This window comes from Giraffa tippelskirchi, chromosome 8 (assembly GCF_054371585.1).
Source record: "Giraffa tippelskirchi isolate mGirTip1 chromosome 8, T2T-mGirTip1v1.2.pri, whole genome shotgun sequence".
Taxonomy (NCBI): domain Eukaryota; kingdom Metazoa; phylum Chordata; class Mammalia; order Artiodactyla; family Giraffidae; genus Giraffa; species Giraffa tippelskirchi.
The window spans coordinates 86,950,848-86,977,084 of record NC_137282.1 but is presented as its reverse complement, the minus strand read 5'-3'; the positions used below and the strand labels follow the sequence as shown (position 1 = coordinate 86,977,084).

The 26,237-nt window shown below is 37.7% G+C and overlaps 1 protein-coding gene across 5 annotated transcripts in view; it reads right to left on the bottom strand.

Moving 5' to 3' along the window:
- FBXO4 (F-box protein 4) overlaps positions 1–26,237 on the bottom strand; it is a 287,893-nt gene that overhangs the window by 192,217 nt on the left and 69,439 nt on the right. For 2 of the 5 annotated variants that reach the window (XR_014061359.1, XR_014061361.1), the window contains one exon: positions 13,331–14,449. The exons of the other annotated variants lie outside the window; for them this stretch is intronic. The gene's annotated coding sequence lies outside the window, so the exon portion shown is untranslated. Of the gene's footprint in view, positions 1–13,330; positions 14,450–26,237 lie in introns of those variants that run through there. 5 annotated transcript variants of the gene reach the window in all.

The window sequence follows — 26,237 nt, the reverse complement described above, 5'->3', positions numbered from 1 at the left end:
GCCAGGCAAGAGCCAGTGCTTTTTAGCTGTCTACTCTGCTACCCTTGATGCTTCAAATCTGTCTCTTCTCCTGGATGCAAGATGGCTATTGATGTTCTAAACATCATGCAAATCTATAACGGCATACCAGCGAGAAAAAATGAGGGGAAATAGAGCTTTTTTTCTGGATCTCTCTCCTTTCAGCAGAGAAGATTATCTTTTGAAGAACCCCCAACATATTTCTAGGGATTTCTAGGTGGCTGAGTGGTAAAGAATCTACCTGCCAATGAAGGGGACTCAGAAGATGCAGGTTCAATCTCTGGGTCAGGAAGAGCCCCTGGAAAAGGAAAAGGCAACACACTCCAATATTCTTGCCTGGAAAATCCCATGGACAGAGGAGCCTGGTGGGCTACAGTCCATAGGGTCGCAAAGAGTTGGACATGACTGGGTGACTGAACAACAGTAACAATAGTTTGGAAGCTAACGCTTTCTTGACTCATTGCTCTATTTTCATTTTAACTGACTAATGTATTTGCTTTTTTCCATCTTTTCTTTGTGCTCCCCAAGATGATATCAATTCTTCCTTAACAGGACTAAATATTTCTATCCAAACACACTTTTAATGTTTTTCCTGATTCACTGAATGCCTCCTAGTGATTCCCTTTTAACTTCCTTGCCTTTGTTTTGTCCCATCACTTTGGGGACAAATCTCAGTTTCTGTTTCCAAAATAAATACTAGGTGGTCACCACATTCCAAATTACTTCTCACATTTGTGATGTTCTCAGTCACTCACTTCGAAACAGAACCTCATGAGATCTGTCTCTCCATTATCCTATGATTTCCAAAAACACACCTTAGTCCTATGTTTCCATGACATACTTTTCTCTTTGGTAGTATCAGTTTAGTTATATTCCTTCTAACCATTAACCTACCAGAGTAGAAAGAGTCGAGAATTGAGTCTTCTTCCCAGGCTCTGACTGTAGTAGAACTGATATTCAGAAAGCATCATATTAGCATATTCATGGTTTTCCAGTGGTCATGTATGGATGTGAGAGCTGGACCATAAAGAAAGCTGAGCGCCAAAGAATTGATGCTTTTGAACTATGGTGTTGGAGAAGACTCTTGAGACTCCCTTGGACTGCAAGGAGATCCAACCAGTCCATCCTAAAGGAGATCAGTCCTGGGTGTTCATTGGAAGGACTGATGTTGAAGCTGAAACTCCAATAGTTTGGCCACCTGATGCGAAGAGCTGACTCATTTGAAAAGACCCTGATGCTAGGAAAGATTGAATGCAGGAGGAGAAGGGGACGACAGAGGATGAGATGGTTAGATGGCATCACTTACTTGATGGACATGGGTTTGTGTGGACTCTGGGAGTTGGTGATGGACAGGGAGGCCTGGCGTGCTGCGGTTCATGGGGTCACAGAGTCAGACATGACTGAGTGACTGAACTGAACTGAAATGATGCTTAGATAAGAGATTGAGATAAACATGGGTATATCTAATAAATTGTAAGCATCATCAGCCTGAATGTATGGGTTGATATGAGTATGAACAAGGCAAATGCTACTTCATTACAAAATCACTCTCAAAATGAACAAGGGTAACATCACCTGTATGCCTCAAGGACCAACTCTTCTCTGAATTAACTTCAATTTAGAATACATTTTTTAAGGAAAAGTCATAAAACATGCCACGCATACACATAAAATTAATCTCGACAGTATTCTCAACAATTGTTTAGAACTCGGACCAACCAAAGAGTTTCTTCAGAGAGGAATGTTTATTGATGACTGAATGACATGCTTAGTGTTGCTATGTATACTAATGATAATAAAAATAAGACCAATTTTAGTTGGTTTTATTTCCATTTCTAAATCCTCTACAGATAATTTTCTCCCGCCCCTTATTGTCTGTACCTGGAACACATCATGCCTACTGCCCCAACCTTGGTATGGCACTGGGGAAAACTAAGACATTTTGTATGTTCACACTATACCAGTAATTTTTTCAATGCCTTTTATATAATGTATAAGAGGAGATATTTTACCCCTGATTTATTGATGAAAGAACTAAGACTGAGAAAAGTTAAAGTTGGTGAAGTGATCAGAAAAATCCAGAATTAAACTCAATCCTTCAAGTTCCAAACTCGTGCTCTCTGATGAATACCAACGAGCTTGTAGGGAGTCACAAGATGGATTCTAGTCCCAAACTGCATTTTCCTCATCTTAAAAAGGGCAGGCTTAGGTGAACTGATAACTAAAATCCATTTTAGCTAAAACACTGAACTTTCTTTTTTGGGTGTTTTTTATGTGCCAAGCATTGAGCTAAAGCACTTTACATATGTTATTTTTTTAACAACAACATAAAAACCTAGTGAAACAGCAGAGAAAACAGAATCAGAGAGTTTAAATAACATGCTGAAGGAACTCTACCTGGCAAATCATGGAGCTGGGATTTTAATTCAGACCTATTGAACCTAAATGCCTACATGCTTTAAAGAAATTGTTCTCTCTCAGAGTTGTATGTCAGAATATGTGGAATGAAAGGATGGAATTTTTAAAGAGCATATTCAATAATAAAAAATTATTTTATATTCACATTTCACAAATATGCTTGTTTTTATAGGATAAATTACTGAAAATGATTCTCAAATGTGATATCCACAGATAAAGAGAATGTCAGTACATGTAAGGACAGAAGCTGCCAGAAGTAATGTGTAGTCCTCTCCAAAATGTTAAAAATCACAATGAACAAATCAAAAGTCCTAGACTTTTGGGTGGAAAAATGAGGGTATGGAAGTAGTGTGGGGGTGATGTGGGGAAGTCTCATTAAGTCTTCTTAACAAAGAAACCACACTTGCCTCGGCCAAGTAAATCAAATCTCTGTCTCTCTAAAGATATTGGCAGTCTTGATATTTTTTTCTTTCTTATAATTCCATCTAGTCATCCTACACTATGACTAGGCTACAGTGATTAGAAAAAAGAAATAGCTAGATAGTCTACCTTCAGGGAACATATGGTCTTGGAAGGAAGCTTACAGACAAACCTTAGATTCTTGCCTTCTCTTTGCAGTTGAGTGGGAAGTCATTAGCTAGCATTGAATTCATGAAGAATTCCCTTGCTGATGTGCATTCCTGGCCAGAAGCTACAGCTTTCTTCACCTCTGGGGAAAGGCTGGCAAAGGGTAAGGTGACAAAGCCAAACTTTACCTACTTCACGTTTTGCCAGGGTACAGCCCTGTTTGCTCCCAACTCAACACATGCTCATAAAACCTATTTCTGTCCTGTGGCACTTGAGCAAATGCAGCTTATTGGGAATTTGTCTGGACTAGTTGGACAAATAAAGGTGAGGATGGAGAGGAAAGGACAGATTCAAGGATCACTATTGAAGGAAAACTGAGAGAGTACAGGGACTGACTGGGTAGATGCCAAAGAAGAAAAAGTACTTAAAGCAAGATCCAGACTTTTTAGCCTGAGTGGTTTGGGAATGGTTATTATTGCTTGAAAGAAGTATCAGCCAACAAGACAATTTGAGGAGAAATAATTTAGAAAAACTGTTAAGAACACCTAAGTGGAAATATGAAAAGACATGTTCAACTTCACCAAATTAGGATAAAAAGTGGTATTCACCCTCTTTTTAATATTTGAATCAAATAACTACAGAGTCTTCTCTCCCTTCACATCTTGAATCCACAACAAACCATTCGTCTCAGATGTGACTCTACATATTAATGGAGAAAAAATGGAAAATTTAGTCAATTCCTTATAAGGTTTCTGTTCTTTGCTTCTCCTACCTAACATTACTGAGCACTGCCTTATTACAGGCACCATTGTGAGTCTTTCATGTATATTAGTGTGTCTAATCTTCACAACAAACCTATAAGAAGGAACTATAATCATGCCCATTTTGCTTATGAAGACACTGAAGTCCAGATTCAGAAACTACACACAACTCACCTAGATTTAAAGGCCTTTCCTTCATTGTCTCTTGCACCCCAATGCCTCTGTCTTTGTGGAAAGCTCTGGCATATGATGATGCTGTTGGGAACAAGCAATGAAGCAAACCAATGCAATCCTTGTTCCCTGCTGGAAGTCCAGTGGTGATGAAAGGTATGCCTAACCCCCAACATAACATTGTAGAAACCCAACACAGTCCTGGATTGCTGTCCAAACTCATAATGACTGAGGCATTCATTGCCACCAAAATCTAGGGACCCAGAGCCTAGATGAATCTTAACCCACTGAAAACAGTGCCTAATAAAAGATTCTCCTCTCCCCTCTCACTGGAAAAGCACAAGTTTCTTGGAATATGTCTCTGAATCAGGCCTGAACATCCAATGTTACAGCTCTTTGGTAACACAGATCTTTCACACACACATACATACGCACGTGCGCACACACCCACACATATACACACACGCTCAGGCATTTTACTCAAGAGGCATCTGTAGAGCCAGGGTTTCCAGATTTCTCCCAGGTCAAACTAGTCCTTGGAGTCATGCCCAGACCACCTGTTAAAGATGCATCCATGAAGTTTTTGGGGACCCTGGTGTCTAATTCTTGACAGTTTCTCCTAATTAGAGTTCCTGAACCCATCAGAGAGTCGAATTAGGTTGAACTTCAAGGAAAAAGCAATCCAATGTTTCTATAGCCTTCCTTCTGTGGCCTTTTGACTCCCATTTAAATTTATTAACCTTCCTGAGTTTTTCCCCAAATTATTTTGAGCTTAGCATATTAAGCCATTTGAGAAAATTATTTGTTACTTCCTAAACAAAACTGCTTAATTGTTTCACATCCACATACATAAAAGAAAAAATTTGAGTAATTCTTCCTAAAACAAAGAATTCTACCCATAGGTGAAAGAAGCCATTGGCAAGTTTGACATGGTCATATCTTTAATTGTCATTGTTCAGTTACTCAGTCACGTTCAACACTTTGTGACCCCATGGACTGCAGCATGCCAGGATTTCCTGTCCTTCACCATCTCCCAGAGTTTGCTCAAATTCATGTCCATTGAGTCAGTGATGCCATCCAACCATCTCATCCTTTGTTGTCCCCTTCTCCTCCTGCCTTCAATCTTTCCCACCATCAAAGTATTTTCCAATGAGTCAGCTATTCGCATCAGGTGGCCAAAATATTGGAACTTCAGCTCTAATATCTTTAATTAACAAATCTTATAATTTCCCCTTATTGTACACATCCTATTTAGGAATGGAACTTAGGTAAGAGGTGAGAGTATGCCAGCAAGTTTATTAGGACATGCTTCCTTAGAGTTAACCCACGACATCCTGGAAAGGAATCCAGCCCTGACCACACTGTATTATCGAGACAAATCCACTGAAAAGATTTTCCATCAATCTGCCCAAATTTACTTCTAGTAGCTCTACTTTGGGATGAGAAGGGAAAGCAAAAAAAAAAAATCAAGCCAGTATGTCTAGTCCCCAAAACTTTAAAACAGGATCAGGCATGCATTCTAGATTAGGCCTATGTCAATACTTAGTTCTTCATTAAGAGTTCAGCTGAATGTAAGATAATGGAACGCCCATGACTGATTGACTTTGTTGCATCATTAACTGAAATTATCCCTGAGCCAATATGTGACCAATTTCTTATTTATTATTCACACATTACCTAGTAGACTCCAGCTTCTTGGAATTCTAAATCTCTTAGCAATAAGTTAACAATAACACCACAATGTCTCATTATTTTCTAGTTAGATTCATCTTCATGTGATTCTTCCAAAGTCCATTATTCATTCTTTTACTTTCCTTCTGGCTATTCTTCCCTTCCTCAATGACTAGTCCAAATTGTTAAGTTTCTTATGGTAACAAATACAGGCAAATGATTAGAAATAGGAAACCTTTGAGCAGATCTTGTGTCATATGTGACTACTAACCAGAAAGCAGCCCTTATCACCACCCAGTTCTAGAAATATTTGAGACTGGTCTACTATGTTTTTAATTTAATTTTTTTAAAATCTTTAAATTTTTATATAATTTTTAAAGGTTACACTCCATTATTACAAAATATTGGCTATATTCCCCATGTTGTACAATACATCCTTGAGTGTATCTTACACCCAATAGTTAGTGTCTCTTATTCTTCTATCCTTATATTGTCCTTCCCCCTCCCCACTGAAAACTAATAGTTTGTTCTCTAAATCTGTGAGTCTGTTTCTTTTTTGTTTTATTCACTAGTTTATTGCATTCTTTAGACTCTACATATAAGTGATAACATACAGAATTTGTCTTTCTCTATCTGACTTATTTCACTTAGCATAATGGCTTCCAAGTCCATCCATGTTGCTACAAATGCAAAATTTCATTTTTAATGGCTGAATAGTATTCCACTGTGTGTGCCACATCTTCTTTATCCATTCATCTCTTGATGGACACTGAGGTTGCTTCCAAATCTTGGCATCGGTAAATAATGCTGCTATGAACACTGGGATGCATTTATCTTTTTGAATTAGTGTTTTGTGTTTTTTTTGGATATATACCCAGGAGTAGAATTACTAGGTCATATGCTAGTACTATTTTTAGTTATTTGAGAAACCTTCATAATGTTTTCCACAGTGGCTGCATCTATTTACATTCCCATCAACAGTGTATGAAGCCTCTCTTTTCTCCACATCATTGTTAACATTTGTTAGTTGTGTTATTTTGATGATAGCCATTATGACAGGTGTGAGGTGATATCTCACGGTGGTTTTGATTTGCATTTCCCTGATGATTAGTGATATTGAGCATCTTTTCTTGTGCCTGTTGGCCATCTTCCTCTTTGTAAAAATGTCTATTCACTTTTCCTGATCATTTTTTAATTGGGTTGTTTGTGTTTTTGATGTTGAGTTGTATGAGCTGTTATAGTTGTTGACATTAATATCATACTGGTCATATTATTTGTAAATATTTTCTCCCATGTTATCTTTTCATTTTGTCAATGGTTTCCTTTTCTTTGCAAAAGCTTTTAAGCTTAATTAGGTCCCATTTGTTTATTTTCTGCTTTTATTTCCTTTACTTTAAAAAATGGATCCAAAAAATATATTGCTGTGATTTATATTCAAGAATGTTCAGCCTATGTTTTTCTTTAAGCTTATTATAATATCTAGTCTTACATATAGGTCTTTAACTTATTTTGAGTTTATCCTTGTATATGGTATTAGAGAATATTCTAATACCAACAAACCCAAAACAATTGACAAAATGACATACATATCAATAATTACTTTAAATGTAAAGATTGAACACTCAAATCAAAATAAATTGAGTGGCTGAATGGATACAGAAACAAGACATGTATGTATGCTGCCTACAAGAGACTCACTTCAGATCAAGAGATACATACAGACTGGATATGAGGGGAAGGAAAAAGATATTCCATGCAAGTGGGGATCAAAAGAAAGCTGGAGTGGCAATATTCAGACAAAGTAGACTTTAAAATAAAGGCTGTTACAAAGGACAAAAAAATAATTCTAAAAAATGATCAAGGGATCAATTCAAGAGGATACAACAATTTAAAATATATTTGCACCCAACTAAATATATAAGGAAGATATTAACAGTCATAAAAGGAGAAATCAACAGTAACACAATAATAGTATGGGACTTCTAACCCTTTCTCATATCAATGGACAGATTATCCAGAAACAAAATCAATAAAGAAACGTGGGCCTTAAAAAACACATTAGATCAAATGGACTTAATTGATCTATAGAGAGTACTTCAATCAAAAGAAGCAGAATGCACATTCTTTTTAAGTGCACTTGGAACCTTCTCCAGGATAGATCACACTCTAGGCTATATAACAAGCCTCAGTAAATTCAGGAAAATTGGAACTATATCAAGCATCTTTTCCAGCTGCAACATTATGAGACTAGAAATCAACTACAAGAAAAAAAAAACTGCAAAAAACAAACGTGTATAGGCCAAACAATATGCTACTAAATACTCAAAGGATCACTGAAGAAACTAAAGAAGAAATAAAGAAATATGGAGACAAATGAAAACAAAAACACAATAATCCAAAACCTACTAGACGTAGCAAAAGCAGTTCTAAGAGGGAAGTTTATAAAAATACAAGCTTATCTCAGGAAATAAGAAAAAAAATTTAAATAAACAACCCATCCTTGCACCTACAGGAAATAGAGAAAAAAGAACAAACAAAACCCAAACGAAGTAGAAAGAAATTAATTATAAAGATCAGGGCAGAAATAAATGAAATAGAGACTAAAAAAAATAATAAAAAGATCAATCAAACTAAATCTGGCTCTTTGAAACTAGAAGCAAAATTGATAAATCTTTAGCCAGACTCATCAATAAAAAAGAAAGAGGGCCCAAATCAGTAAAATCAGAAATAAAAAAGTTACAACCAACAACACAGAAATACAAAGAACCATAAGAGACTGCTGTAAATAAGTGTACGCCAATAAAATGTACAACCTAGTGACTTCACTTTCATGCATTGGAGAAGGAAATGGCAACCCACTCCAGTGTTCTTGCCTGGAGAATCCCAGGGACGGGGGAGCCTGTTGGGCTGACGTCTATGGGGTCGCACAGAGTCGGACACGACTGACACGACTTAGCAGCAGCAGCAGAAGAAGAAATAATCAACTATGTATTGATTCCATGCAACTGATGGAACAGATTTGCTATTTAAGTATGAAAAGATATAATTTGACAACAATGCTTAAGTACATTATAAGACTATTAAGGTATAATGAGTTAGACTACCTAAGAATCATGTTCATTAGCTCTAGCTTAAAATGAATGTTGCATTAAAGCTACTTGTATTACCCACCCACTGCTAAATAGATAAAGAAAGTGGAGATTCAATCTAGGCATATTTGCAATATAAAATTTTCCTGTCAGATGTAACACATATCCATGAATTATAATTAGTAAATAGTTATTAAATGTTTTATTTGAGGAATAAAACGAATAATAAAAATTTCCACCCCTGAGGATTTTGCAAAAGTAACTTTAGGAATGGATAATAGTTTTAAAATTTTAACATAAGTCAGTTGCAGCTCTCTATAGCTCACATGGGATTCCCTGGTGGCTCAGAGGGTAGAGTCTGCCTGCAAAGTAGGAGACCTGAGTTTGATCCCAGGGTCGGAAGATTCCTTGGAGAAGAAAATGGCAATCCACTCCAGTATTCTTGCCTGGAAAATTACATGGACAGAGGAGCCTGGTGGGCTACAGTCCATAGGATCACAAAGATTTGGACACAACTGAGCAACTTCACTTTCTTTTTCTTTTCATAGCTCACATGATGCTTAGAATTTAAAATCAATTCCTAGATTGTGGAAAAAGAAGTGTATTCAAAACATATCTTGAAAACCTCTTAAATTATCCAAAAAGTACAGCATACACAGTTTAATTGCAGTGGTTTTAAATGCACAATGTACACATTAATATATGAAATATATTAAAGACCAAACAAGCAAAAGATCCTTTTACAGTGATTTCCTGTTGAATTTTTACTGTGAAACTGTTGCTAAACTATGCCTATTAATTTGTGTAAATTTAAATAATGAAATGCTACTCTAGGAAATTAGTGCTATAAAGTAGGTACAAGCTATACAAATTTAGAGGAAGAAGGACTTCCCACCCAGATCGTCTCTCTAGTTAACATTTCCTGGTAAGAATACCTGCTTTTGTGATTTTTTGTTTAATGATTAATTACAATAGTCAGGCTTCTTCAGAGAAACAAAACTGATAGGATATGTGTGTATGTAAATACATGTTTATATATACACACACAAAATCAATATACAAGGCTGTATGTATGTAAATACATATATCCTATTGATTTTGTTTATCTGGAGAAGCCTGATTATTATAATTAGTCATTAAATGAAAAACCACAAAAGCAGGTATTTTACCAGGAAATGTTTACTAGAGAAAGAATCTGAATGGTAAATCCTTTTTCCTCTAAATTTTTATAGCTTGTACCTACTTTAGGAAACTAATTTTCTGAAATGAAAATTTGCTTGCTCCTTGGAAGAAAAGCTATAACAAACCTAGTCAGCATATGAAAAAGCAGAGACATCACCTTGCTGACAAATGTCCATATAGTCAAAGCTATGGTTTTTCCACTAGTGATATACAGATGTGAGAGTTGGACCATAAAGAAGGCTGAGTACCAAGAAATTGATGCTTTAGAGTTGTGGTGCTGGAGAAGATTCCTGAGAGTCCCCTGGACAGCAAGGAAATCAAACCATCAATCCTAAAGGAAATCAACCCTGAATATACATTGGAAGGACTGATGTTGAAGCTCCAATACTTTGGCCACCTGATGCAAAGAGCCAATTCACTGGAAAAGACCCTGACGCTGGTAAACATTGAAGGCAAAGGAGAATAGAGTGGCAGAGGATGAGATGGTTAGATAGCATCACTGACTCAATGGACATGAATTTGAGAAAACTCCAGGAGATAGTGGAGGACAGAGAAACCTGACGTGCTGTATACCATGGGATCATAAAGATTTGGATGCAATTTAGTGACTGAACAACAAAATACACACATATCAAGAGAAAGAAAGATTTCTGTTAAGGAATTGCCTTACAGGACTGTGTAGGTTGGCAAGGCCAAACTCTGCAGGGTAGGCTAACAGGCCAGAGACCCAAGGGAGAGTCACTGCAAGTCTGAAGACAGACTTAACAGAATTTCTATTCTTGGGGAGGGTTAGGTGGGGTTCAGGCTTTTTTCCTTTTCAGGCCTTCAACTGATTAAATGACACCCAATCATATTGTGGAGAACAATCTGCTTCATTCAAAGTCTACTGATTTAAATGCTAATCTCACCTAAAAAATATCTTAACAGAAGCAGCTAGAATAATGTTTGAACAAATATCAGGGAACAAAGGTCTAGCCAAATTGACACATAAAATTAACTACCAAACTTCACAGATCATTTTTATAGGGAAAGAAGTCAAACAATAGCCCACAGGCAAAATTTAGCTTGCCATCTGTTTTTGTATAACTCACAAGTTAAAAATCAATGATTTTTACATTTATTAAATGAATAGGGAAAAATCATAAGAAGAATACATGACAACTATGTGAAATTCAAATTTTAGGATCCATAAACAAAGTTTTATTGGAACTCAGCCAGACTTGTTGACATATGTATTAACCATGGCTGCTTTCATGCTACAGTAGTAGAACTGAGTAGTTGCCATGTAGACCATATGGCCACAGAGACTAAAATATTATTATTTGATCCTTTAGGGAAAAGTTTACCAATCTCTATTCTAGAAAATATTTGCATTTTTCTATTCATTCATATTTACATCCTCAAAACTCCAAACATTTTAAACAAAAGGATGTACAGAAAAAAATTCTCAAGTTACATTCAAATACAATAACGGATGCCCAATAATTAGGGCCCCAGAATCACATGCATATATGATGCCTGAGAGACACCACAGTGTCATATGGCAAGATAGGAAGCTTTCTGTCTTAAACTAGCCTTCTATCTCTTAGAGCAATATATTGGTTTGCTAGGGCTGCTGTAACAATGTAACACAAACTGGAAGGCTTAGAGAACAGAAATTTACTGTCTTACAGTTATAGAGGCCAAAAGCCCCAAATTAAGATTATTGGCAGGGTTTTTTCCTTCTAAGGAGTGTTAGGGAGGGGACTCTCTCCTTGACTAGTAGATGGCCATCTCTCCCCTGTGTCTCTTCATATCATTTTGTCTTTATGCATACCTCTTTATGCATGTCCAAATTACTCCTTTTATAAGGACACCAGTCTTACTGATTAGGACCCACCCAAATGACCTCACTTTAACTTGAAGTAAAGCCCTGTCTCCAAATCAGGCCACATTCTGAGGTACTGAGGGTTTCAGTTCATGTTTAGTCTCTCAGTTGTGTCCAACTCTTTGCAACCCCATTGACTGCAGCATACCAGGCCTCCCTGTCTATCACCACCTCTGGAGTTTGTTCAAACTCATGTCCATCAAGTCGGTGATATCATCCAACCGTCTTATCCTCTGTTGCCCCCTTTTTCTCCTCCTGCCTTCAGTCTTTCCCAGCATCAGGGTCTTGTCCAATGAGTCAGTACTTCCCATCAGGTGGCCAAACTATTGGAGATTCAGCTTCAGCATCAGTCCTTCCAATGAATATTCAGGACTGATTTCCTTTAGGACTAACAGGTTTGATCTCCTTGCAGTCCAAGGGACTCTCAAGAGTCTTCTCCAATATCACAGTTCAAAAGCATCAATTCTTTGATTTGATAAGAAAGCTCAGCTTTCTTTATGGTCCAACTCTCATTTCCATACCTGACTACTGGAAAAATGATAGCTTTGACTATACAGACCTTTGTCGGCAAAGTAATATCTCTTCTTTTTAATATGCTGTCTAGGTTGGTCATAGTTTTTCTTCCAAGGAGAAAGCATCTTTTAATTTCATGGCTGCAGTCCCCATCTGCAGTGATTTTGGAGCCCAAGAAAATAAAGTCTCTCACTGTTTCCATTGTTTCCCCATCTATTTGCCATGAAGTGATGGGACAGGATACCATGATCTTAGTTTTTTGAATGTTGAGTTTTAAGCCAGCTTTTTCACTCTCCTCTTTCACGTTCATCAAGATAGAGGGGAGAAAAAGAGTTCAAAATGGCCAGCAGTTAAAAGACAAAGAAAGGGAAAAGGCTGTTGAAAAAGGTACAAAGGAAAAATCCCTAGACTGGAGTGGGAACCTCAGGTGAAACAAACACACCCCCTTCCTGATTGATAATAAGTGCTAGCCCTAATTTGCATAGGGCAGGCTGTGGGGAAGGGAGGAGCCAAAATGTTTAAAAAGAAGGAGCCAAGACAGTTGGGACCTCTCCTTCATGGGTCAGCCCACCCTCATGCCTCAGAGGTGTACTATCCTTTGTTTACCAAATAAAACTCTGAGCTGCATCTAAGCTCTGACACTGGTCTACCATTCAAATCTTTGTTGCAGCTAGACTGAATCGAAGAAATTACTCTCCCAACACTTGCTTCTCAACTTTCTTCAAATATTGCATTTATACATCACTTGGTAAATGTCAACTCAGAGGAAATTGACTGGTTTTCTATATAATTTTTGTCTGTGGTTTCTATAACAAATGTATTTACTGCTGTGTTATTTGCCCCCCTATATAGAAAAGGTGTTTGGATCGTAGTATGTTACACATGTTATTTCCTATAAAGTAACTACTATAGGTTTAAGTGCTTTAAACCCTATTATAGTTTCTTATACATAGGCATGTATATTACAGAAACATTTTAGAAAATTGATTGGGGGATTTGGGCGCGGTATAAAACACACTACAATTTTTCTTAACATAATGGGAAATAAACTCTTGATCAACATTTGCATGTAGAGCTTCTGACTTAGAAATTGTTTACTGACATTAAGTACAGATACCAGTATTACGCAGTGGAGAGATGATAGAAAAGTACCAACTGAACTGTGATTTCATGAACTCAATTTCATGAAAACTCAGGGTAGTGCTTCAGATCAAGATAAAAGACATTGAAGTACAGAAATACAAAAAATACCAAGCATTTGAACACTGGTTACATGACAGCACTTGATAAGCAAAGAAGAATAAGAAGAAGGGCTTCACCAGGAAATGTTAGATCACAAAGGGTCCTAAGTTCCAAGCTAAGGAGTTGGGAATTTACTGATAGGCAACAGAGGGTTTTATATATATGTGTGTGTGTTTGTTTGTTTGTTTTAATTAGGAACCCAAAGGGGTTAAAACTAGATACAACTTGGTCAATATGACTTTTTGAAATATAAATGGATTAAAAGATTTGGTTCAAATCTTCAGGTGCCCCCTACTGGTGAGAAAGAGATGATAGTACAGAAAAAATATTTGATCAATTTCTCTGCAGCTGTAATGACCCTGGAGGATATACTCTTCTTTAAGATGCAATAATAAAAATATTCTAAAACAAAGTTCTCCAACAGTTAAGAGAACTGTTCTCTGAAAATAGCCCATACTTAATAAAAAGTTCAGATGGAGGACCGAGAATAAGAGGAAAGATTTCTTCTCCAGCAGTTAGGAAACATTAGTTCAGTGATTCAGTAACTTGAGGAGAAAAGTATAAATCTTCATTTGAAACAACTTCAAAAATCTAAAAATGTTTTATAAATGTATTTATAGCTTTTCACTCCAATGGCTTCCAAGATAAGCCAAGTTTGAAGCACAATATGAGAATATAGTTCAAAATATCTCCTAAGAGCTATTTATCCAGCACCATCAGAAAGTATACTTAGGATACTAAATATACTAAGTATACTTAGGCAAATAAAGCTTATAAGTTGAATCTTAACAGAGGGGCACAAGGTAAGACTATTCTAATTCCTTAGAAAGAGCTTCACTGTTTTATCACATCAGAGGATGAGCCTTCTCCAGCATCCCTCACATTCTTGTGCTGCGTTTTTTCTCCTTACTCTTCTCTCTCTCCTCTTCCTTTTACCTTGTCTCTTTTCTCTACAAGTAATAAGAGATACAAATGGTTGAACATTTTGAACAGAAGAGGTGAGAGAAAAGCATTGTATTCTTCCCCTATGTATCAAGTTTTCATCAATTATTTTTGGCAATTTGCTACCCAGTTTTAAAAATAATCAGTCTGATATTCACATAGATTAATCAATTAATGCCTTTGTGCCCCAGTTTCCATACCTGTAAGATGAAGAAGATAAAATCCGTGGTCTTGAACATCCTTTCCAACTGTCAATTCAAAAGCACTACTTAGAACTGCATAGTTCAAGGAAGGCCAACTCTGCCCAAACCTGCCCATTCAAAGCCCAGAAACCTCTGTGGTTTTTCCAAAGGGCAGAAATTGAACTGGAATCAAGATTTTTGCCTGTTTATTGGTATTTCTACTTTATTCTAATTTCTTCTCCTTTGAAGTAGTAAAAAACCAGCCTATGTTTCAGAGATTCACATGGAGCTTTGAATCTGTATGTGACAAATTTTCCAAAACTTTTGCAGTCATTTTTTCCAGTCCTAATGATTTTTCAAAAAGAAGTACAGTTGATTTACAATGTTGTGTTAATTTCTGCTATACAGCAAAGTAACTCAGTTATGCATATATATATTCTATTTCATTATGGTTTGTACAGGATATTGAAAATAGTTCCCTGTATTATATGGTAGGACTTTGTTGTTTCTCCATCCTATACATAATAGTTTGCATCTGCTAATCCAAAATTCCCAATCCCTTCCTCTCACATGCCCCCTCCCCCTTGGCAATCACAAGTCTGTTCTCTGTCTATGAGTCTGTATCTGTTTCATAGATATGTTCATTTGTGTTATATTTTAGACTCCACATATAATCAATATTATAAGATATTTGTCTTTCTCTGTCAGACTTACTTAGCATATAATCTCTAGGTCCATTCATGTTGCTGCAAATGGCATTATTTTATTCCTTTTAATGGCTGAGTAGCATTCCACACATATACATATGTATGATGTACATATACCATGTTTTCTTTATCCATTCATCTGTCAATGGACATTCAGCTTCTTTCCATGTCTTGGCTATTGTAATAGTGCTGCTATGAACATAGGTATGCATGTATCTTTTTGATTTACAGTTTTGTCTGGGTATATGCCAAGAAGTGGGATTGCTGGATCATATATTAACTCAACTTTTATTTTTTTAAGGAATGTCCATACTGTTTCCCACTGTGGCTGCACCAATTTACATTCCCAGCAACAGTGTAAGAGAGTTCCCATTTCTCCACATCCTCTCTAGCATTTATTATTTATTTATTAAAAAGTCTATCTTTTAAAAGAATGGCCATTCTGAACAGTGTGAGGTGCTATCTCATTGTAATTTTGATTTGCATTTCTCTAATAATTAGAAATGATGAGCATCTTTTTATGTGTCTATTGGCCACCTATGATTTCTTTGTAGAAATATCTATTTAGGTCTCTTGCCCTTTTTAGATTGGGTTGCTTTTTGTTATTGAATTTAATGAGCTGTCTGTATATTTTAGAAATTAACCCCTTGTTGGTTTCATCATTTGCAAATATTTTCTCCCATTCCATAGGCTGTCTTTTCGACTCATTTACAGCTTCCTTCACTGTGCAAAAACGTATACAGTTGATTAGATTCCACGTTTATTCTTGCTCCTATTTCTATTGCCTTGGGGAACTGACCCAAGAAAACATTGGTATGATTTATGTCAGAGAATGTTTTGCCTGTGTTGTTTTCTAGGAGTTTTATGGTGTCTTGTGTTATATTTAAGTCTTTTAAGCCATTTTGAGTTTTTGTGTATGACATGAGGGTCTGTTCTAACTTCACTGATGTACATGCAGCTGTTCAACTTGCCCAACACCACTTGCTGAAGAGCTGTCTTTTTCCTGCTGTATATTTTTGCTTACTTTGTCAAAGATTAATTCTGTGTAGGTTTATTTCTGGGCTCTCTATTCTGTTCCATTGATCAGCATTTCTACTTTTGTGCCAGTACCACAGTGTTTGGATTACTAGCTTTGCAACATTGCCTTAAACCTGGAGGAGGGGAGGGAATTATGTCTCCTGCTTTGTTCTTTCTCCTCAGTATTATTTTGGCAATTCTGGATCTTCTGTGTTGTTGTTCAGTCACTAAGTCATGTCTGAATCTTTGCGACCTCATGAACTGCAGCATGCTAGGCTTCCCTGTCCCTCACTATCTCTTAGAGCCTGCTCAAACTCATGTCCATAGAGTCGGTGATGCCATCCAACCATCTCATCATTTGTTTCCCCCTTCTCCTCCTGCCCTCTATCTTTTCCAGCATCAGTGTCTTTTCCAGTGAGTCAACTCTTCTTATCAGGGGGCTGAAGTATTGTAACTTCAGCTTCAGCATCAGTCCTTCTGATGAATATTCAGGGTTGATTTCCTTTAAGATTGATTGGTTTGATCTTGAAATCCAAGGGACTCTCAAGCATCCTTTTCAACACCACAATTCAAAAGCCTCAATTTTTTGGTATCTACCTTCTTTATGGTCCAATTCTCACATCCATACATGAATACTGAAAAAAAACATAGCTTTAACTATAAGTTTCCATATAACTTTAAGGATTATTTGTTGTAGTTCTGTGAAATGGGTAATTTGATAGAGCTCACATTAAATTTGTAGATTGTTCTGAGTAATATGGTTATTTTACAATATTAATTCTTTCAACCCAAGAGGATAGGATGTATTTACATTTCTTTCAATCATCTTCAATTTACTTTACTAATGTTTTGTAGTTATCATGATATAAGTCTTTCACCACCTTGGTGAGGCTTGTTCCCAAGTATTTTTTTAATTAGATTTTAAAACAGATCGCTTGTTTACATTCCTTTGCTTATATTTCAATGTTCGTGTATGAAATGCAACTAATTTCTGTGTGTTAATCTTATATACTGCTACTTTACTGAATTCAGTTTTCTGTTCTAGTAGTTCCTGTTTGGAGTCTTTAGAGTTCCTCTATCTAGTATGATATTAGCTGCACATAATGACAATTTTACCTCTTCCTTACCAATTTGAATCAAGATTGCCGGGAGAAATATCAATAACCTCAGATACGCAGATGACACCACCCTTTTGGCAGAAAGCGAAGAAGAACTAAAGAGCCTCTTGATGAAGGTGAAACAGAGGAGTGAAAAAGTTGACTTAAAACTTAACATTCAAAAAATGAAGATCATGACATCTGGTCCCATCACTTTATGGTAAATAGATGGGGAAACAATGGAAACAGTGACAGACTTTATTTTCTTGGGCCCCAAAATCCCTGCAGATGGTGACTGAAGCCAAGAAATTAAGACATTTGCTTCTTGAAAGAAAAGCTATGACAAACCTAGATAGCATATTAAAAAGCAGAGACATTACTTTGCCAGTAAAGGTCAATCTAGTAAAAGCTATGATTTTTCCAAAAGTCATGTATGGATGTGAGTTGGACCATAAAGAAGGCTGAGTGCTGAAGAATTGATGCTTTTGAACTGTGGTGTTGGAGAAGACTCTTGAGAGTCCCTTGGACTGCAAGGAGATCAAACCAGTCAATCCTAAAGGAAACCAGGAGAGATGATCCTAAGATGGCAGAGGAGTAGGATGGGGAGACCACTTTCTCCCCCACAAATTCATCGAAAGAACATTTAAACGCCAAGCAAATACCACAAAACAACTTCTGAATGCTGGCAGAGGACATCAGGCACCCAGAAACGAAGCCCATTGTCTTTGAAAGGAGGTAGAACAAGATTAAAAAGAGAGACAAAAGAGGTAGGGATGGAGATCTGTCCTGGGAAGGGAATCTTAAAAAAGAGAGAAGTTTCCAAACACCAGGAAACACTCTCTCTGGCGGGTCTATGGTGAGCCCTGGAATCTCAGGGGGCAAAATAACCGGGAGGAAAAATAAATAAATAATTAAAACCCACAGATTATGTGCCTAACAGCAACTACTAGCAGAGCAGCAGCCCAGACGCATGCATCCCCCACTAGCAAGCAGGGACTGGACAAGGAGGGGAAGGCTGCATTGCTTTGGGTAAGGAGTGGGCCTGAATGCCCTGAGGGAAATCTGAGGTAACTAGCTTGAGATAGCAACCCAGACTGTGGGATAGCTATCCCGGGAAAAGCCTTAACCTAAGACACCACCAGGCCCGCTCACAGAATGAAGGACTGAGCAGAGCTAGCTGGCTGTGGACCAGCCCATCCCCCGCCAGAGACAGGCAGTGGAGGGCAGCCAGAGCCGGAAGGGGGCAATCGTGACCCCAGAGAGGCATCCTATACCAAAGTGCAAGCAGACTACGTTGCTAACCAAGACTTCTTGGGATTCTGGACAGTCGACATCTGCCGGGAGGGTTGCAGCCAGAGATCAGCTCCCCAGAAGAGACACACAGCACACCTGAAAAGGCTTGCCCATGGTACACCCAAAACCGAGCAGCTGGGACAGGAGAGGGGATAAGCTGCAGCCCCCAGCTGCGCTTGCCAAACACCTGGCCACCTGAGCTGCTCGGACCTGGGAAGGGCACAAAATGCAGGCTCAACCAAGTCTGCGCCTTTGTGGAGTACCTGAGAACCTGAACCTGAGAGGCTTAGAACTGGGAAGTACAGGCAACTCAGGGGCCCGCCTCAAACAGTTCCCAGCAGAGGAACCTAGAGCCTGAGGAGTGTAGACTAGGAAAGCACACACCATGAGCAGGGGCAAACCCAGTGTGGCTGAATCACTGTGAGCACATGACAGTGATATTTGTTTGCAGTGTTCCTCCCTCCCCACAGCACGACTGAACAAGTGAGAATAAAAAAAGTGACCACCACCACCCCTCCTTGTGTCAGGGCGGAAATTAGACACTGAAGAGACCAGCAAACAGAAGAAGCTAAAATAAACAGAGGGAACTGCTTTGGAAGCGATAGGTGCAATAGATTAAAACCCTGTAGTTAGCACCGACTACATAGGAAGGGACCTTTAGACCTTGAGAAGTACAAGCTGGACCAAGGAACTATCTGAAAATGAACTGACCCCACACTGTCCACAACAGCTCCAGAGAAAGTCCTAGATATATTTTTACTATTATCATTTTTAAATTTTAAAAAAATTTTAAATTATTTTTAAGTCCCCTATTACTCCTTCAATTTTCATTTTTATAACCTACTATTACCTTGCAAAAAAAAAGACCGTATTTTTAAAGCAAACTTCATATGTATATATTTTATAATTTTTGTGACTTTTTTTTTTAATATTGTATTTTTGAGACTCTAACCTCTACTCTAGATTTTTAATCTTTGCTTTTTGGTATGTGTTATCAACTTTGTATCTTTAAGAACCCAATCTTCAGTACCCATTTCTACTTGGGAGCGAGATTACTGGCTTGAGTGCTCTCTCCCCCTTTTGACTCTCCTTTTTCTCCACGAGGTCACCTCTATCTCCCCCCTCCCCCTTTTCTTCTCTACCCAACTCTGTGAATCTCTTGGTGTGTTCTGGGCTGTGGAGAACACTTAGGGTACTGATTACTGGCTGGATCTGATTCTCTCCTTTTGATTCCCCCTTTTCTCCTCCTGGCCACCTCTGTATCCTTCCTTCCTCTTCCCTTCTCTGTGTAACTCCATGAACATCTCTGAGGGATCCAGACTGTGGAGAGCACATAGGGAAGTGATTACTGGCTAGCTTGCTCTCTCCCCTTTTGATTCCCCTCTTCTCCTCCTGGTCACCTCTATCTCCCTCCTCCCTCCTCTCTTCTCCATGTAACTCTGTGTACCTCTCCGAGTGTCCCTCACTGTGGAAAAACTTTTCATCATTAACCTAGATGTTTTATCATCGGTGCTGTATAGATGGAGAAGTCTTGAGGCTACTGTAAAAATAAGACTGAAAACCAGAGGCAGGAGGCTTAAGTCCAAATCCTGAGAACACCAGAGAACTTCTGAATCCAGAAAGCATTAATCGATAGGAGCTCATCAAACGCCTCCATACCTACACTGAAACCAAGCACCACCCAAGGACCAACAAGTCCCAGAGTAAGATATACCACGCAAATTCTCCAGCAACACAGGAACATATCCCTGAGCTTCAATATACAGGCTGCCCAAAGTCACACCAAACACATTGATATCTAAAAAGTCATTACTGGACACTTCAACTGCACTCCAGAGAGAAGAGATCCAGCTCCACCCACCAGAACACCGACACAAGCTTCCCCAACCAGGAAACCTTGACAAGCCACCCGTCCAACCAAACCCACAGGGAGGAACCTCCACAACAAAGAGGAACCACAAACTGCCAGAATACAGAAAGGCCACCCCAAACACAGCAATATAAACAAGATGAAAAGGCAGAGAAATACGCAGCAGGTAAAGGAACAGGATAAATGCCCACCAAACCAAACAAAAGAGGAAGTGATAGGGAATCTACCTGATAAAGAATTCTGAATAATGATAGTGAAAATGATCCAAAATCTTGAAAACAAATTGGAGTTACAGATAAATAACCTGGAGACAAAGATCGAGAATATGCAAGAAACTTTTAACAAGGACCTAGAAGAAATAAAAAAGAGTCAATATATAATGAATAATGCAATAAATGAGATCAAAACCACTCTGGAGGGAACCAACAGTAGAATAACAGAGGCAGATGATAGGATAAGTGAGGTAGAAGATAGAATGGTAGAAATAAATGAAACAGGGAGGAAAAAAGAAAAAAGAATTAAAAGAAACGAGGACAACCTCAGAGACCTCTGGGACAGTGTCAAATGCACCAACATTTGAATCATAGGAGTCCCAGAAGAAGAAGACAAAAAGAAAGACCATGAGAAAATACTTCAGGAGATAATAGTTGAAAACTTCCCTAAAATGGGTAAGGAAACAGCCAACCAAGTCTGAGAAACTCAGAGAGTCCCAAACAGGATAAACCCAAGGTGAAGACACACATTAATCAAACTAGCAAAGATCAAACACAAAGAACAAATATTAAAAGCAACAAGGAAAAAGCAACAGATAACACACAAGGGGATCCCCATAAGGATAACAGCTGATCTTTCAATAGAAACTCTTCAGTCCAGAAGGGAATGGCAGAACATACTTAAAGTGATGAAAGAAAAACCTACAGCCCAGATTACTGTACCCAGCAAGGATCTCATTCAAATGTGAAGGAGAAATCAAAAGCTTTACAGACAAGCAAAGGCTGAGAGAATTCAGCACCACCAAACCAGCTCTCCAACAAATGCTAAAGGATCTTCTCTAGACAGGAAACACGGAAAGGGTGAATGAACTCGAACCCAAAACAATAAAGTAAATGGCAACAGGATCATACTTATCAATAATTACCTTAAATGTAAATGGGTTGAATGCCCCAACCAAAATACAAAGACTGGCTGAATGGATACAAAAACAAAACCCCTATATATGTTGTCTACAAGAGACCCACCTCGAAACAAGGGACACATACAGACTGAAAGTGAAGGGCTGGAAAAACATATTTCCTGCAAATAGAGACCAAAAGAAAGCAGGAGTAGCAATACTCATACCAGATAAAATACACTTTAAAACAAAGGCTGTGAAAAGAGACAAAGATGGACACTACATAATGATCAAAGGATAAATCCAAGAAGAAGATATAACAATTATAAATATATATGCACCCAACATAGGAGCACCGCAATATGTAAGGCAAATGTTAACAATATGAAAGGGGAAATTAACGATAACACAGTAATAGTGGGAGACTTTAATATCCCACTCACACCTATGGATAGATCAACTAAACAGAAAATTAACAAGGAAACACAAACTTTAAATGATACATAGACCAGTTAGACCTAATTGATATCTATAGGACATTTCACCCCAAAACAATGAATTTCACCTTTTTCTCAAGCACACACAGAACCTTCTCCAGAAGAGATCACATCCTGGGCCATAAATCTAGCCTTGGTTAATTCAAAAAAGTTGAAATCATTCCAAGCATCTTTTCTGACCACAATGCGGTAAGATTATATGTCAATTACAGGAGAAAAACTATTAAAAATTCCAACGTATGGAGGCTGAACAACATGCTGCTGAATAACCAACAAATCACAGAAGAAATCAAAAAAGAAATCAAAATATGCATAGAAACGAATGAAAATGAAAACAAAACAACCCAAAACCCATGGGACACTGTAAAAACAGTGCTAAGGGGAAGGTTCATAGCAATACAGGCTTACCTCAAGAACCAAGAAAAAAGTCAAATAAAAACCTAACTCTACACCTAAAGCAACTAGGAAAGGAAGAAATGAAGAACCCCAGGGTTAGTAGAAGGAAAGAAATCTTAAAAATTAGGGCAGAAATAAATGCAAAAGAAACACAAGAGACCATAGCAAAAATCAACAAAGCCAAAAGCTGTTTTTTTGCGAAGATAAATAAAATTGACAAACCATTAACCACACTCATCAAGAAACAAAGGGAGAAAAATCATATCAACAAAATTAGAAATGAAAATGGAGAGATCACAACAGACAACACAGAAATACAAAGGATCATAAGAGACTATTACCAGCAACTATATGCAAATACAATGGACAACTTGGAAGAAATGGACAAATTCTTAGAAAAGTACAACTTTCCAAAACTGAACCAGGAAGAAATAGAAAATCGTAACAGACACATCACAAGCATGGAAATTGAAACTGTAATCAGAAATCTTCCAACGAACAAAAGTCCAGGACCAGACAGCTTCACAGCTGAATTCTACCAAAAATTTGGAGAAGAGATAACACCTATCCTACTCAAACTCTTCCAGAAAATTTCAGAGGAAGGTAAACTTCCAAACTCATTCTATAAGGCCACCATCACCCCAATACCAAAACCTGACAAAGATGCCACAAAAAAAGAAAACTATAGGCCAATATCACTGATGAACATAGATGAAAAAATCCTTAACAAAAATCTTAGCAAACAGAATCCAACAACATATTAAAAAGATCATACATCATGACCAAGTGGGCTTTATTCCAGAGATGCAAAGATTCTTCAATATCCACAAATCAATCAATGTAATACAGCACATTAACAAATTGAAAGATAAAAACCATATGGTTATCTCAATAGATGCAGAAAAAGCCTTTGACAAAATTCAGCATCCATTTATGATAAAAACCCTCCAGAAAGCAGGAATAGAAGGAACATACCTCAACATAATAAAAGCTATATATGACAAACCCACAGCAAACATTATCCTCAATGGTGAAAAAATTGAAAGCATTTACCCTAAAGTCAGGAACAAGACAAGGGTGCCCACACTCACCACTACTATTCAACATAGTTTTGGAAGTTTTGGCCACAGCAATCAGAGCAGAAAAAGAAATAAAAGGAATCCAGATTGGAAAAGAAGAAGTAAAGCTCTCACTTTTTGCAGATGACATAATCCTCTACATAGAAAACCCTAAAGACTCCACCAGAAAATTACTAGAGCTAATCAATGAAAATAGTAAAGTTGCAGGATATAAAATCAACACACAGCAACCCCTTGCATTCCTATACACTAACAATGAGAAAACAGAAAGAGAAATTAAGGAAACAATTCTATTCACCATTGCAATGAAACGAATAAAATACTTAGGAATATATCTACCTAAAGAAACAAAAGACCTATATATAGAAAACTATAAAACACTGGTGAAAGAAATCAAAGAGGACACAAATAGATGTAGAAATACACTGTCTTCATGGATCGGAAGAATCAATATACTGAAAATGAGTATACTGCCCAAAGCAGTCTATAGATTCAATGCAATCCCTATCAAGCTACCAATGGTATTTTTCAGAGAACTAGAACAAATAATTCACAATTTGTATGGAAATACAAAAAACCTCAAATAGCCAAAGCAATCTTGAGAAAGAAGAATGGAACTGGAGGAATCAACCTGCCTGACATCAGGCTCTACTACAAAGACACAGTCATCAAGATAGTATGGTACTGGCACAAAGACAGAAATATAGATCAATGGAACAAAATAGAAAGCCCAGAGATAAATCCACGCACCTATGGACACCTTATCTTAGACAAAGGAGGCAAGAATATACAATGGAGAAAAGACAATCTCTTTAACAAGTGGTGCTAAGAAAACTGGTCAACCACTTGTAAAAGAATGAAACTAGAACACTTTTTAACACCATACACAAAAATAAACTCAAAATGGATTAAAGATCTAAATGTAAGACCAGAAACTATATAACTCCTAGAGGAAAACATAGGCAAAACACTCTCCGACATAAACCACAGCAGGATCCTCTATGACCCACCTCCCAGAATATTGGAAATAAAAGCAAAAATAAACAAATGGGACTTAATTAAAATTAAAAGCTTTTGCACAACAAAGGAAACTATAAGCAAGGTGAAAAGACAGCCTTCAGAATGGGAGAAAATAATAGCAAATGAAGCAATGGGCAAAGAATTAATCTCAAAAATATACAGCAACTCCTGCAGCTCAATTCCAGAAAAATAAACAACCCAATCAAAAAGTCACAATGGAATATTACTCAGCCATTAAAAAAAATACATTTGAATCAGTTCTATTGAGATGGATGAAACTGGAGCCCATTATACAGAGTGAAGTAAGCCAGAAAGAAAAACAACAATACAGTATACTAATGCATATATATGGAATTTGAAAGATGGTAACGATAACCCTATATGCGAGACAGAATAAGAGACACAGATGCATAGAACAATTTTATGGACTCTGAGGGAGAAGGTGAGGGTGGGATGTTCTGGGAGAATAGCATTGAAACATGTATATTATCATATGTGAAACAGAACACCATTCCATGTTCGATGCATGAGACAAAGGCTCAGGGCTGGGGCAATGGGATGACCCAGAGGGATGGGATGGGGAGGGAGGTGGGTGGGGGGTCCAGGAAGGGGAACACATGTAAACTCATGGCTGATTCATGTCAATGTATGGCAAAAACTATTACAATATTGTAAAGTAATTAGCCCCCAACTAAAATAAATTTATTAAAAAAAAAAAAAAGTGGGCCAAAGAACTAAACTTACATTTCTCCAAAGAAGACATACAGATGGCTAACAAACACATGAAAAGATGCTCAACATCACTCATTGCCAGAGAAAAGCAAATCAAAGCCACAATGAGGTACCATTTCACGCCCGTCAGAATGGCTGCTATCCAAAAGTCTACAAGCAATAAATGCTGGAGAGGGTGTGGAGAAAAGGGAACCCTATTACACTGTTGGTGGGAATGCAAACTAGGACAGCCACTATGGAGAAGAGCGTGGAGATTCCTTTAAAAAACTGGAAATAGAACTGCCTTATGACCCAGCAATCCCACTGCTGGGCATACACACTGAGGAAACCAGAATTGAAAGACACATGTACCCCAGTGTTCATCGCAGCACTGTTTATAATAGCCAGGACATGGAAGCAACCTAGATGTCTACCAGCAGACGAATGGATAAGGAAGCTGTGGTACATATACACAATGGAATATTACTCAGCCATTAAAAAGATACATTCGAATCAGTTCTAATGAGGTGGATTAAACTGGAGCCTATTATACAGAGTGAAGTAAGCCAGAAAGAAAAATACCAATACAGTATACTAACACATATATATGGAATTTAGAAAGATGGTAATGATAACCCTGTATGCAAGACAGCAAAAGAGACACAGATGTATAGAACAGTCTTTTGGACTCTATGGGAGAGGGAGAAGGCGGGATGATATGGGAGAATGGCACTGAAGCATGTAAATTACCATATGTGAAACGAATCGCCAGTCCAGGTTCGATGCATGATACAGGGTGCTTGGGGCTGGTGCACT